Raw genomic sequence first — 10,416 nt, 5'->3', positions numbered from 1 at the left:
ATTTTGTATCTTGCGTTCAAGATTTGCTAATTGTAGGTAGAAAAGCAATAGTACCTGGTGTTAGATTTAAGAAACAGGTATTATACTAAAGGATAAGATATTTTTCCTTTGACTGGGATGAAGTAGAAATTTCTAGTCACTTCTTATCCCTGCTACCATAATTCTCATGTTTAATGGCACCTTCCTCTTTCTGACCTCATATACCACCTTCATCAATTCCTGATATTATTCTACTGTACCTTCTTTAATTCATAGTTATTCATCCACCAGTGCCCTGTATCTTAACATCTTCAATTTTTTTTTTTTTTTTCCCTAAATGAAAGCCTGCTCTCTCCTGAGGACCCAGCTTCCTCCATTGTTCTCTTGATGGGTAGGTGTGCTTTGGCTTGACACTTCTCATCTATCTCTGCCGGGAGGTGGAGTAGGTGTCATTCTTGCTCCTCATTGTTCTCTGCCTATATCCCTCCCCCTCCCTTGGGTCTTATTCCCCACTCTATCACAGTCATTCACACATACTATCTAATTCTAGATTCCCTCATCAATAACAACCATGCCAATACACTCTCAATTTCAAATAAATCTCACTTTTAACACCACCACCTTTCACAGAAAGCCACATAATGTGTATTAGTAAAAAGTAGAAAAAAATCAAATCTTGAAACAAAGCAAATATATTTCTAAGTATGAGCTCTAAGGAGAATTCTAATACAGACCACCTTGATTCTACTAAGTCCTGTCAATAATCTTTTCATTTTTTTCACTTTTTTATTATGGTGAGCACAAATATAACAAACATTTTGGCATTTCAACATTGTTTCATATGTATTATTTTGTGACATTAATTATATTCACCAAGTTGTGCAACCATCATAATCTGTTTCCAAATTTTTCCATCGCCCTTAGCAAAAACTCAGTGTCCCTTGTCTTAGTATCCAAATGCTGCTGTAACAGAAATACCACCAGTGGGTGACTTCAAAAAACAATTTAATTTTCTCAAAATCATGAGGTTACAAGTTTGAATTCAGAGCACTGGCTCTAGGGAAAAGCTGTCTCTCTGTCTCTGTAGCCCTGACAGTCCTTGGTTCCTTGGAAATTTTCAAGTTACATCTCTCTCCTTTCCTTCTCCTCCCATCCTCAGTTATGCTTCTTGTCTCTGTGTCTTTGTTCTTCTTTATATCTCAGAAGTGATTAGGTTGAGGACACATCCTTATTAACATTACAAAGACAACTCTATATTCAAACAGGATTACACCCTTAGTTATAAGGGTTCGGACTTCAACTCATAATTTTTGAGTACTTAGTTCAATCCATAAAACCCTCAAGTGATGACTCCCCTTTCCCACCTTTTTTCTACTCCTAGTAGGTCCCTTGGAGGCATAAATGGTTTGCTCTCAGCCGCTAACCTAAGGGTTGTCAGTTCAATCTCACCCAACTTCACTCCCTCTGGTGACCATGAAAACTCCAATCAACACCCCTTCCCCCCTTTCTTTGTTTTGCTAACCACAAGCTCATTTTGAGCAATATTTTTCAGGAAGTCGCAGCAGATAGTGGCTCCATCCACTGAACTAGCCCGAGCTACATTTTGAAGCATGCGCAGATTGAAGAAATCGTATCCTTCAACCAAGTCCCAGACCTATCACCAGAAGGAACAATATTTCCCAGCCCATGATTTCACCCAATTCTATTGTAGAAGCGAAGGGTCCCACTACATGCACATCTGACTGAAGATGATTTAACATCTGGACCCCCAAACATGGGCATGGAAGGGCTAAAGGCAGAAAGTTCCAGATACCAAACCCAACCTGCAATGCCATTGGAAACAAAAAGCTCCCCAGCCCCCTTAGAGGGTGAGCACGTGGCCTTATGGTTACTAGACCCCAAGTGCTCCTTGTGTGCACAGGCAATGAACTTGCCACTTTCTGTTTCCCTTGCAGTTAGTGTTCGTCTTATTTCAATCGGCTAATAAGACAGGACAAGAACCCAAGTGGCGTTCGATTACAACCACTATTAGACTTCGGTCACTATATATTTGCCTATTTTAGATATTCAGTGGAAAAATCTACATGGATGTTTCAAAATAAAAACAACTCTTTAAAGACAGCACTATTTATACAATTTTATTATCTTTTCTGGGTCTTATATAGTTTAAGAACAGAATTTAGAGTAACTAGTGAGTGGGCTGTGAAAATGACTCTGGTATTTTTTTCTTTTTCTTTTTCTTCTGAGTATGTGCGGTTAGTAAAAGTGAGTCCACACTGGCTATAATATTATAAGCAAAAGGCTTAGCATTACAGGTGTTCTCTGTCCAATGCAAATATGCAACACGTTCTGAAGTAAACCAGTGATGCACATTTCGTTTTCAACAGGTTTGTTCAGACATATTTCACGTACCATAAACATTTCACTTCTTTCAAGTACACAATTCAATGAACTGAAGACAATAGTACACTGCATGATAAGCTCTTAAACTCTGAGAATGTCTGAACACATACTATCATTTATAGGAAGAATAAAATTATTTTTAATTGTAAATGTAATATTTTCTTTCTCTTGTCTGAAATATAGACTGCAGCCATTTTATAACATGGCACGGTAGTTTGCTGTTGTTATTTTAGGGAGCTTAAGGAAAGTTTCCAAAGAATTTTCTCCACAGTTTGGATACAAAAAATGTCATAACTTTTCTCTCTAATTGGGGGCTGGCTATGCTGTTATTATGTATCATTTAGTGAAGGCAGAAATATCTGTTTGAAACACCAGAGAAATAAGTTTTAAGGATAAAATTATATTATGAACTGAAAAAGCTGGAAAAAAAAAAAAACTCTTGCTTGGATAGAAATTATCCCATTGGAAAAGGATGACAGGGTACCGTTAAGGAAAGTCTCTGATAATTTCACTTACTGAGCATTTATATAAATAACAATTTTAAAATTCAACTTTAAGCTTATATATAGTGTAGTGAAAGATGCGTGTCTCCTAAGGGGGAAAAAAAAAAAAGGCAAGGTAAATGAGCTATTTTTGCATTAAGGTCAAGTAAAAAACCCAAAACCAAACCCACTGCCATCGAGTCGATTCTGACTCATAGCAACCCCATAGGACAGAGTAGAACTGCCCCATAGAGTTTCCAAGAAGCGCTTGGCAGATTTGAAGTGGCAACCTCTTGGTTAGCAGCCATAGCACTTAACCATTACTCCACCAAGTTCAAGTAGGGATGTGTTAATCCACTGCCATCGAGTAGATCCTGACTCATAGTGACCCTACAGAAGAGAGTAGAACTTTTCCATAGAGTTTACAACCTGTAAATCTTTATGGAAGCAGACTGCCCATCTTTTTCCTGTGGAGTGGCTGGTGTGTTCGAACTGCCAACCTTTCAGTTAGCAGGAGAGTGTTTTAACCAGGGCAAAGCCAAGTTTCCTTAGGGGTGTGCACCACACTGCCATTGAGTCGATTCCAACTCATAGTGACCCCATAGAGTTTCTGCCATTGAGTCGATTCCAACTCATAGTGACCCCATAGAGTTTCCAAGGCTGTAAATCTCTACAGAACCAGACCACCACATCTGTCACCTGTGGAGCCACTGGTGGCATCACGTAATATTTCCCTGTAGAGTCCTTCAGCACTGTAACTCAAGGCTTGAATTTTTTCTTCAGTTCTTTCAGCTAGAGAAATTCCGAGTGTGTTCTTCCCTTTTGGTTTTCTAACTCCAGGTCTTTGCACATGTCATCATAACACTTTACTCTTTCTTCTCAAGCTGCCCTTTGAAATCTTCTGTTCGTCTCTTTCACTTCATCATTTTTTTTTTCTGTTTGCCTTACCTACTATAAGGTAGCTATGAGTCAGAATCAACTTGACAGCAATGGGTTTGTTTTTCAGTGGATTACCTATTCATCATTCAGGAGCAAGTTTCAGAGTCTCTACTGACATTCATTTGGGTCTTTTCTTTCTTTCCTGTCTTTTAATGGCCTCTTGTTTTCTTCATGTATGATGCCCCTGATGTCATTCTAAGACTCATCTGGTCTTTGATCCTTAGTGTTTAATGCATCAAATCTATTCTTGAGATGGTCTCTAAATTCAGGTGGGATATACTCAAGGTTGTATTATGGCTCTCATGGACTTGTTCTAATTTTCTTCAGCTTAAACTTGAACTTGCATGTGAGCAACTGATGGTCTGTTCCACAGTCGGCCTCTGGCCTTTTTGCCACTGATGATATTGAGCTTTTCCATCATTGCTTTCCACAGATGTAGTCAATTTTATTCCTGTGTATTCCATTTGGCAAGGTCCACGTATATAGATGCCATTTATGTTGGTGAAAAAATGTATATGCAGTGAAGTTGTTGGTCTTGCAAAATTCTATCATATGATCTCTGTCATAATTTCTATTGCCAGGGCCATATTTTCCAACTACTAATCCTCCTACTTTGTTTTCAACTTTTGCATTCCAATCACCAGTAATTATCAATGCATCTTGATTGTATGTTCAATCAATTTCAAACTGCAGAATTTGGTAAAAATCTTCAATTTCTTCATCTTTGGCCTTTTTGGCCTTAGTGGTTGGGGTGTAAATTTGAATAATGGTCATATCAACCGGTCTTCTTTGTAGGAATGTGAATATTATCATATTGCTGACAGCATTGTACATCAGGATAGATCTTGCAATGTGCTTTTTGAGGATGAATGTAACACCATTCCTCTTCAATTGTCATTCCCTGCACAGTAGACCATATGACAGACTGATTCAAAATGGCCAATACCAGTCCATTTCAGCTTATTAATGCCTAGGATGTTTATGCATTCTATTTCATTTCTGATGATTTCCAGTTTTCCTAAATTCATACTTTGTACATTCTAGGTTTCGATTATTAATGGATGTTGGAAGCTGTTTCTTCTCATTTTGAGTCATGGCACATCAACAAGTGAAGGTTCTGAAAGCTTGACTCAATTCACGTCACTAAGGTCTACTCTACTTTGGGGAAGTAGCAATTACCCAGCTGTCTTTTGAGTGTCTTCAGGCACTGTATCAGACAATGTTATGCTGCTATTCTTAAGGTTTTCACTGACTAATTCTTTTCAGAAAGGCCTTCTTAGTCTGTCTTAGTCCTGAAGCTCAACTGAAACCTGTCCCCCATGGGTGACCCTGCTAGTATCTGAACATCAGTGTCATAATTTCAAGCATCACAGCAACACACAAGTTACCCAGAACAACAAACTGACAGATGTGTGGGGTCACATTGGATTAGTGGCTACCATATGGACGGCGAAAATCTAAAGTAGTACGTGTAGCTATTCCTTTCTATAGTTACTTCATCTGGGAATCTATGGTAGATTCTGTTATTTCTCACCCATATTTCCTTGGCACTATGCTGTTCCTGTACTTTCGGAATAAGCTTGACCTGGTCGCACGTTGGTTAAGAGCTTGGCTGCTAACTGAATGGTCAGCAGTTCACATCTACCAGCAACTTCTTGGAAACCCTTTGGGGAAGTTCTACTATGTCCTGTAGGATCACTAGGAGTCAAAATCAACTTGACGGCGATGGGTATTTTGGTTTTTGTATGTATAACCCAAAAATAACTTCCCCATGGAGCATTCCTTAATAATGACAGAAGGTGATTAGTGTAAAAATATTCCAAATTCCTTGCCCTGTTATGGGACAATCCTGATGCAGGTTCTATACATGGTCCTGGAGGGCCCCAAAGGGATTTAGTCCCAGTTGCCCACCATGGTAACTTATTTCAGAATACACCCTGTTAAGTCTCTTGTTTTCCTCAAATCAACTAACCACTACCCTGCCATGTGTTCCTCGAATAACTCCAAATAAATCTTTGTCTTGCAGTTAGCTTCCTGCTTTGCTGAAGACTGGTTATCTGATCCTCCTTTGTGTTTCTGTATCCCTGCAATATTCCCTTCTCAACCCTCAACCAGAGATTTATGAGTCATTTCAGTACTTTCTTCACCACTGCTTCCTCACTACTTAGCACACTGTCAAGAATATAGTATCAACTAACAAATATTTGATGAATGATTAGATAAGATAAAGGAATGATCAATAAAAATAAGACATAAAGCTAGTCCCAGAAAACATAGCATATTTATTCAAGTTCCAACAGTTTCTATGGTGATAGCAATTTTCCTTAGTTCTTGTCTTTGCAATGAATTTTATTTTCAAATCATTGATCTTGAACTTTACATTTTGTTTCCTAGCTTCTTATCCTATTCTTCCTCAAGGGCTTATGCATACATTTGTTTTGCTGGATTATCCTACTTTATCTAGTTCTGCTAGGATGTTTTCCTCCAACTTTATCCCCAGAAACCACCCTCTGGGTATAGCCTACTAACTGGTCCTTTATTCAATACTGTTTTGTTTGCTAGTGGTTGGGATTTTATTGTCACCATATATTTATTTTGTTACTACCCTTCACATCCAACTCTTTCTCAGTGCCGTAATTTTAACAAGTACTGAATCATGGAGTAGTGTTTTCTTCATTTTGAATTGGAGGCTTCAGGTTTAAATAATGAAATTTAAAAGAAAAAAAATCACATACCTTAATTCATCAAATTCTCAGTAGGAAACAGATGAGACCTTCTACATTGAATAATGTGTAAAAGGCACATTTCTATAGTACTACCTACTTTCAAAGTAGATTGACTGTAGATGAACCACAAGGGATAGTGCAGGTACGTGGGCCTAGCATCAGTGCCTATCATAATCCCTAGGCCTGAGGAATCAAGGACAAGACAGGTTGCCAGAACCTGAAAGGAAAAGAGTTTTACAGAGTCAGCTGCGATGTCCCCGGTTGGTGCAAATGATTAAAGTATGTGACTGCTAACTGAAAGGTTGGTTGTTTGTATCCACCCAGAGGTGCCTCAGAAGAAAGGACTGATGACCTACTTTAACAAAATCAGCCATTGAAAGCCCTATGGAGCACAGTTCTGCTCTGACACACAAAGGGTCCCCATGAGTCAGAATCCACTTGTAGGCAACTGGTTCTAGAGCCTATTGCACTGAGAGGAGCAGAGACCTTCTATAGAAGTGACCTGACTATCTTAGAGTCACCTTGCAGGGAAAGAACCTGTGTAATAAGTACTCTTCCCATTTACTTTTCTTTAAAGACCTGCTAAGATTCCTAATTGGCCAACCACAACCAGAACCAGAAGATACAGAAGCCAATGGATATAATCTCTACAGATCACTCTCCCAGAATGGTGAGCAGCGTAGACAAGGTTCCAAGGAAGATCTGGAATAGAAGACAAGCCACATGCCAATCAATGGAAAAAATGAATCCACTTTGTTCTTATTCAGACAAATTCTCAGCTTCTGATGTCCCAACAGCTATTATACTGAAGTATTTTTTGAGGCAACTGAATGTTTGTAGAGTTAACATAATGTAAAAATAAAATTCACAAAATACATTTTCATTGTGATTAAATCACATTTAGGTTATTATGGGAAAAACTCACAGAAGAAACAAGTAATGTACTAAATGTTACGCTAGGTGCTTGAAAACACAGTACAGCAATGAACTTTTTAAAGTTTGAGAGTAAAACTGGGTTAATGATTTCAGTAAGCCCATGCATGAAAAGTGTATTAGCTACTGATGAAGTATATCAAAACTGAAATAAATCTATTTATCTGAAAGACTTTAAAAACATTAACATCATCTCCAAGAGAAAGAGAAAAAAATAAAATAGACTGAATAAACACAATCTTCTTTTAGGCAATAACTAATAGAATATGCAGGAAAAAAATTTAATATATGCCCAATATATTAAATATGCTTCATTTTTGTCACATTCAAAGAAATATTTTTCATATGACTCACTTAAATTCTAGAAACTATGAACATTCTGTGTTTAGATTACAAACAGTAAAAAAAAAAAAAAGTATTTTGAGTATGTATGAGGTATAATTATGGAGAAGAAAGAACCCGTTGGATTCTACACTAACACTTAGAATTGACTATAACAGAAGCTAGTTATTTATACTCTCAGCTGCAGCTGAGGATATATAACTATGTCACAGTAAATTACACAGCTTAATCTGCTGGCCGTATCTAATTCTGCTGTGACCTTACAAATACAGTTATACTTACTAGGTTCTAGGAAACGTCCAACCTTTGGCAGATTTTACTAAAAATAAGTCCCTTTGATGATCATGCCGAGAACCTAACTGTTCGGCAAGAATTTTCGTTAAGTATCTGTCTTAGTTATCTAGTGCTGCTATAATAGAAATACTATAAGTGGATAGCTTTAACAAACAGAATTTTTTTTTTTCCTCTCACTGCCTAGGAGGCTAGAAGTCTGAAATCAGGGAGCCAGATACAAGGGAAGTCTTTCTCTCTACAACAGTTCTGGGAGAAGGTCTTTGTTATCAGTCTTCCCATGGGTCAAGGAGTATCTCAGCACAGAGACCCTGAGTCCAAAGGATGTGCTCCACTCCTGGATCTTCATTCTTGGTGATAAGAGGTCCTTCTAGTCTATGCTTCCTTCTGTCTTTAATATCCCAAAAGAGATTGACTTAAGATACAATCTAATCCTGTAGATTGTGTCTTACATCATTAACTTAACTACTTCTAACTCTGCCTCATTAACATCATAGAAGTTAGGATCTGCAGCACATAGGATAATTACATCAGATTACAAAATGGATGACAACCACACAATATTAGGATTTCTTGCTTAGGCAAGTATACAGACATTGGGCGGGGGGTACAATTTTATCCACAGGAGTATCCTTTGACAAGATTTGAGAACCCTGCAACTTGCTACAAGAGAAAACCATTAACTATGTCCTGATGGACCTGTAATCTGAATCATCTTTTTTGCCAAAAATTCAGCCTTTATATAAATTATTTTGTAAAATCTCTCTACATTTCTTTTTAACTCTGTTTTAAGTACAAAAATTTTTACCTGGTGCTCCTAAAATTGAAGTTTTGCAAATCTTGCACTTATTGAATGGTATCTGCAGCTTCTTTTCTGCCAAGGATCTACTCACAGTGTTACTCTTAATAAGAATATGAGTACTCTTCAGGACAAGAATTAGTCATTTGGATTTCCCTTGCCAATGAAGGATGCATTCATTTATTCCTGATAGAAAAATCAATGACGAATTTGCCTACAGTTGAATTAAAAATAAACTGAAAAAAATGTTTTTGTGTCTGTTAAGCTGAAATTGGAGGATTGGAGGAAAATTCATTAAAAATCTGTGATATGCAGAGGATGCAACTTTGCTTGCGGAAAACAAAGAGGACTTGAAGCACTTACTGATGAAGATAAAAGACTACAGCCTTCAGAGTGGATTACACTTCAAACTAAAGAAAATAAAAATCCTCATAACTGAACCAATAAGCAAAAAATGCCCATGGAAGTAGTAGTCAAGAAATAAAACTACATATTGTTGTTGTTCTTGTTGTTAGGTGCCTTCGAGTCGGTTCCGACTCATAGAGACCCTATGCACAACAGAAACACTGCCTGGTCCTGAGCCATCCTTACAATCGTTGTTATGCTTCAGCTCATTGTTGCAGCCACTGTGTCAATCCACCTAGTTGAGGGTCTTCCTCTTTTCCGCTGACCCTGTACTCTGCCAAGCATGATGTCCTTCTCCAGGGACTGATCTCTCCTGACAACATGTCCAAAGTATGTAAGAAGCAGTCTCGCCATCCTTCCTTCTAAGGAGCATTCTGGTTGTACTTCTTCCAAGACAAATTTGTTCGTTCTTTTGGCAGTCCATGGCATATTCAATATTCTTTGCCAACACCACAATTCAAAGGTGTCAATTCTTCTCATGTCTTCCTTATTCATTGTTCAGTTTTCATATGCACATGATGTGATTGAAAATACCATGGCTTGGGTCAGGCACACCTTGGTCTTCAGGGTGACATCTTTGATCTTCAATACTTTGAACAGGTTCTTTGCAGCAGATTCAACTAATCCAATGCGTCTTTTAATTTCTTGACTGGTGTTTCCATGGCTCTTGATTGTGGATCCAAGTAAAATGAAATCCTTGACAACTTCAACCTTTTCTCTGTTTATCACGATGTTGCTCATGGGTCCAGTTGTGAGGATTTTTGTTTTCTTTATGTTGAGGGGCAATCCATACTGAAGGCTGTGGTCTTTGACCTTCATTAGTAAGTATTTCAAGTCCTCTTCACTTTCAGCAAGCAAGGTTGTGTCACCTGCATAACACATGTTGTTAATGAGTCTTCCTCCAAACCTGTTGCTCCGTTGTTCTTCATATACTCCCGCTTCTCAGATTATTTGCTCAGCATACAGCTTGAATAAGTGTTGTAAAAGAATACAACACTGATGCACACATTTCCTGACTTTAAACCAATCAGCATGCTCTTGTTCTGTCCTGACAACTGCCTCTTGATCTATGTAAAGGTTCCTCATGAGCACAATTAAGTGTTCTGGAATTCCCATT

Source organism: Loxodonta africana, chromosome 2, assembly GCF_030014295.1.
Source record: "Loxodonta africana isolate mLoxAfr1 chromosome 2, mLoxAfr1.hap2, whole genome shotgun sequence".
NCBI classification, from domain to species: Eukaryota; Metazoa; Chordata; class Mammalia; order Proboscidea; family Elephantidae; genus Loxodonta; species Loxodonta africana.
Note: the sequence above shows the minus strand (reverse complement) of the source record.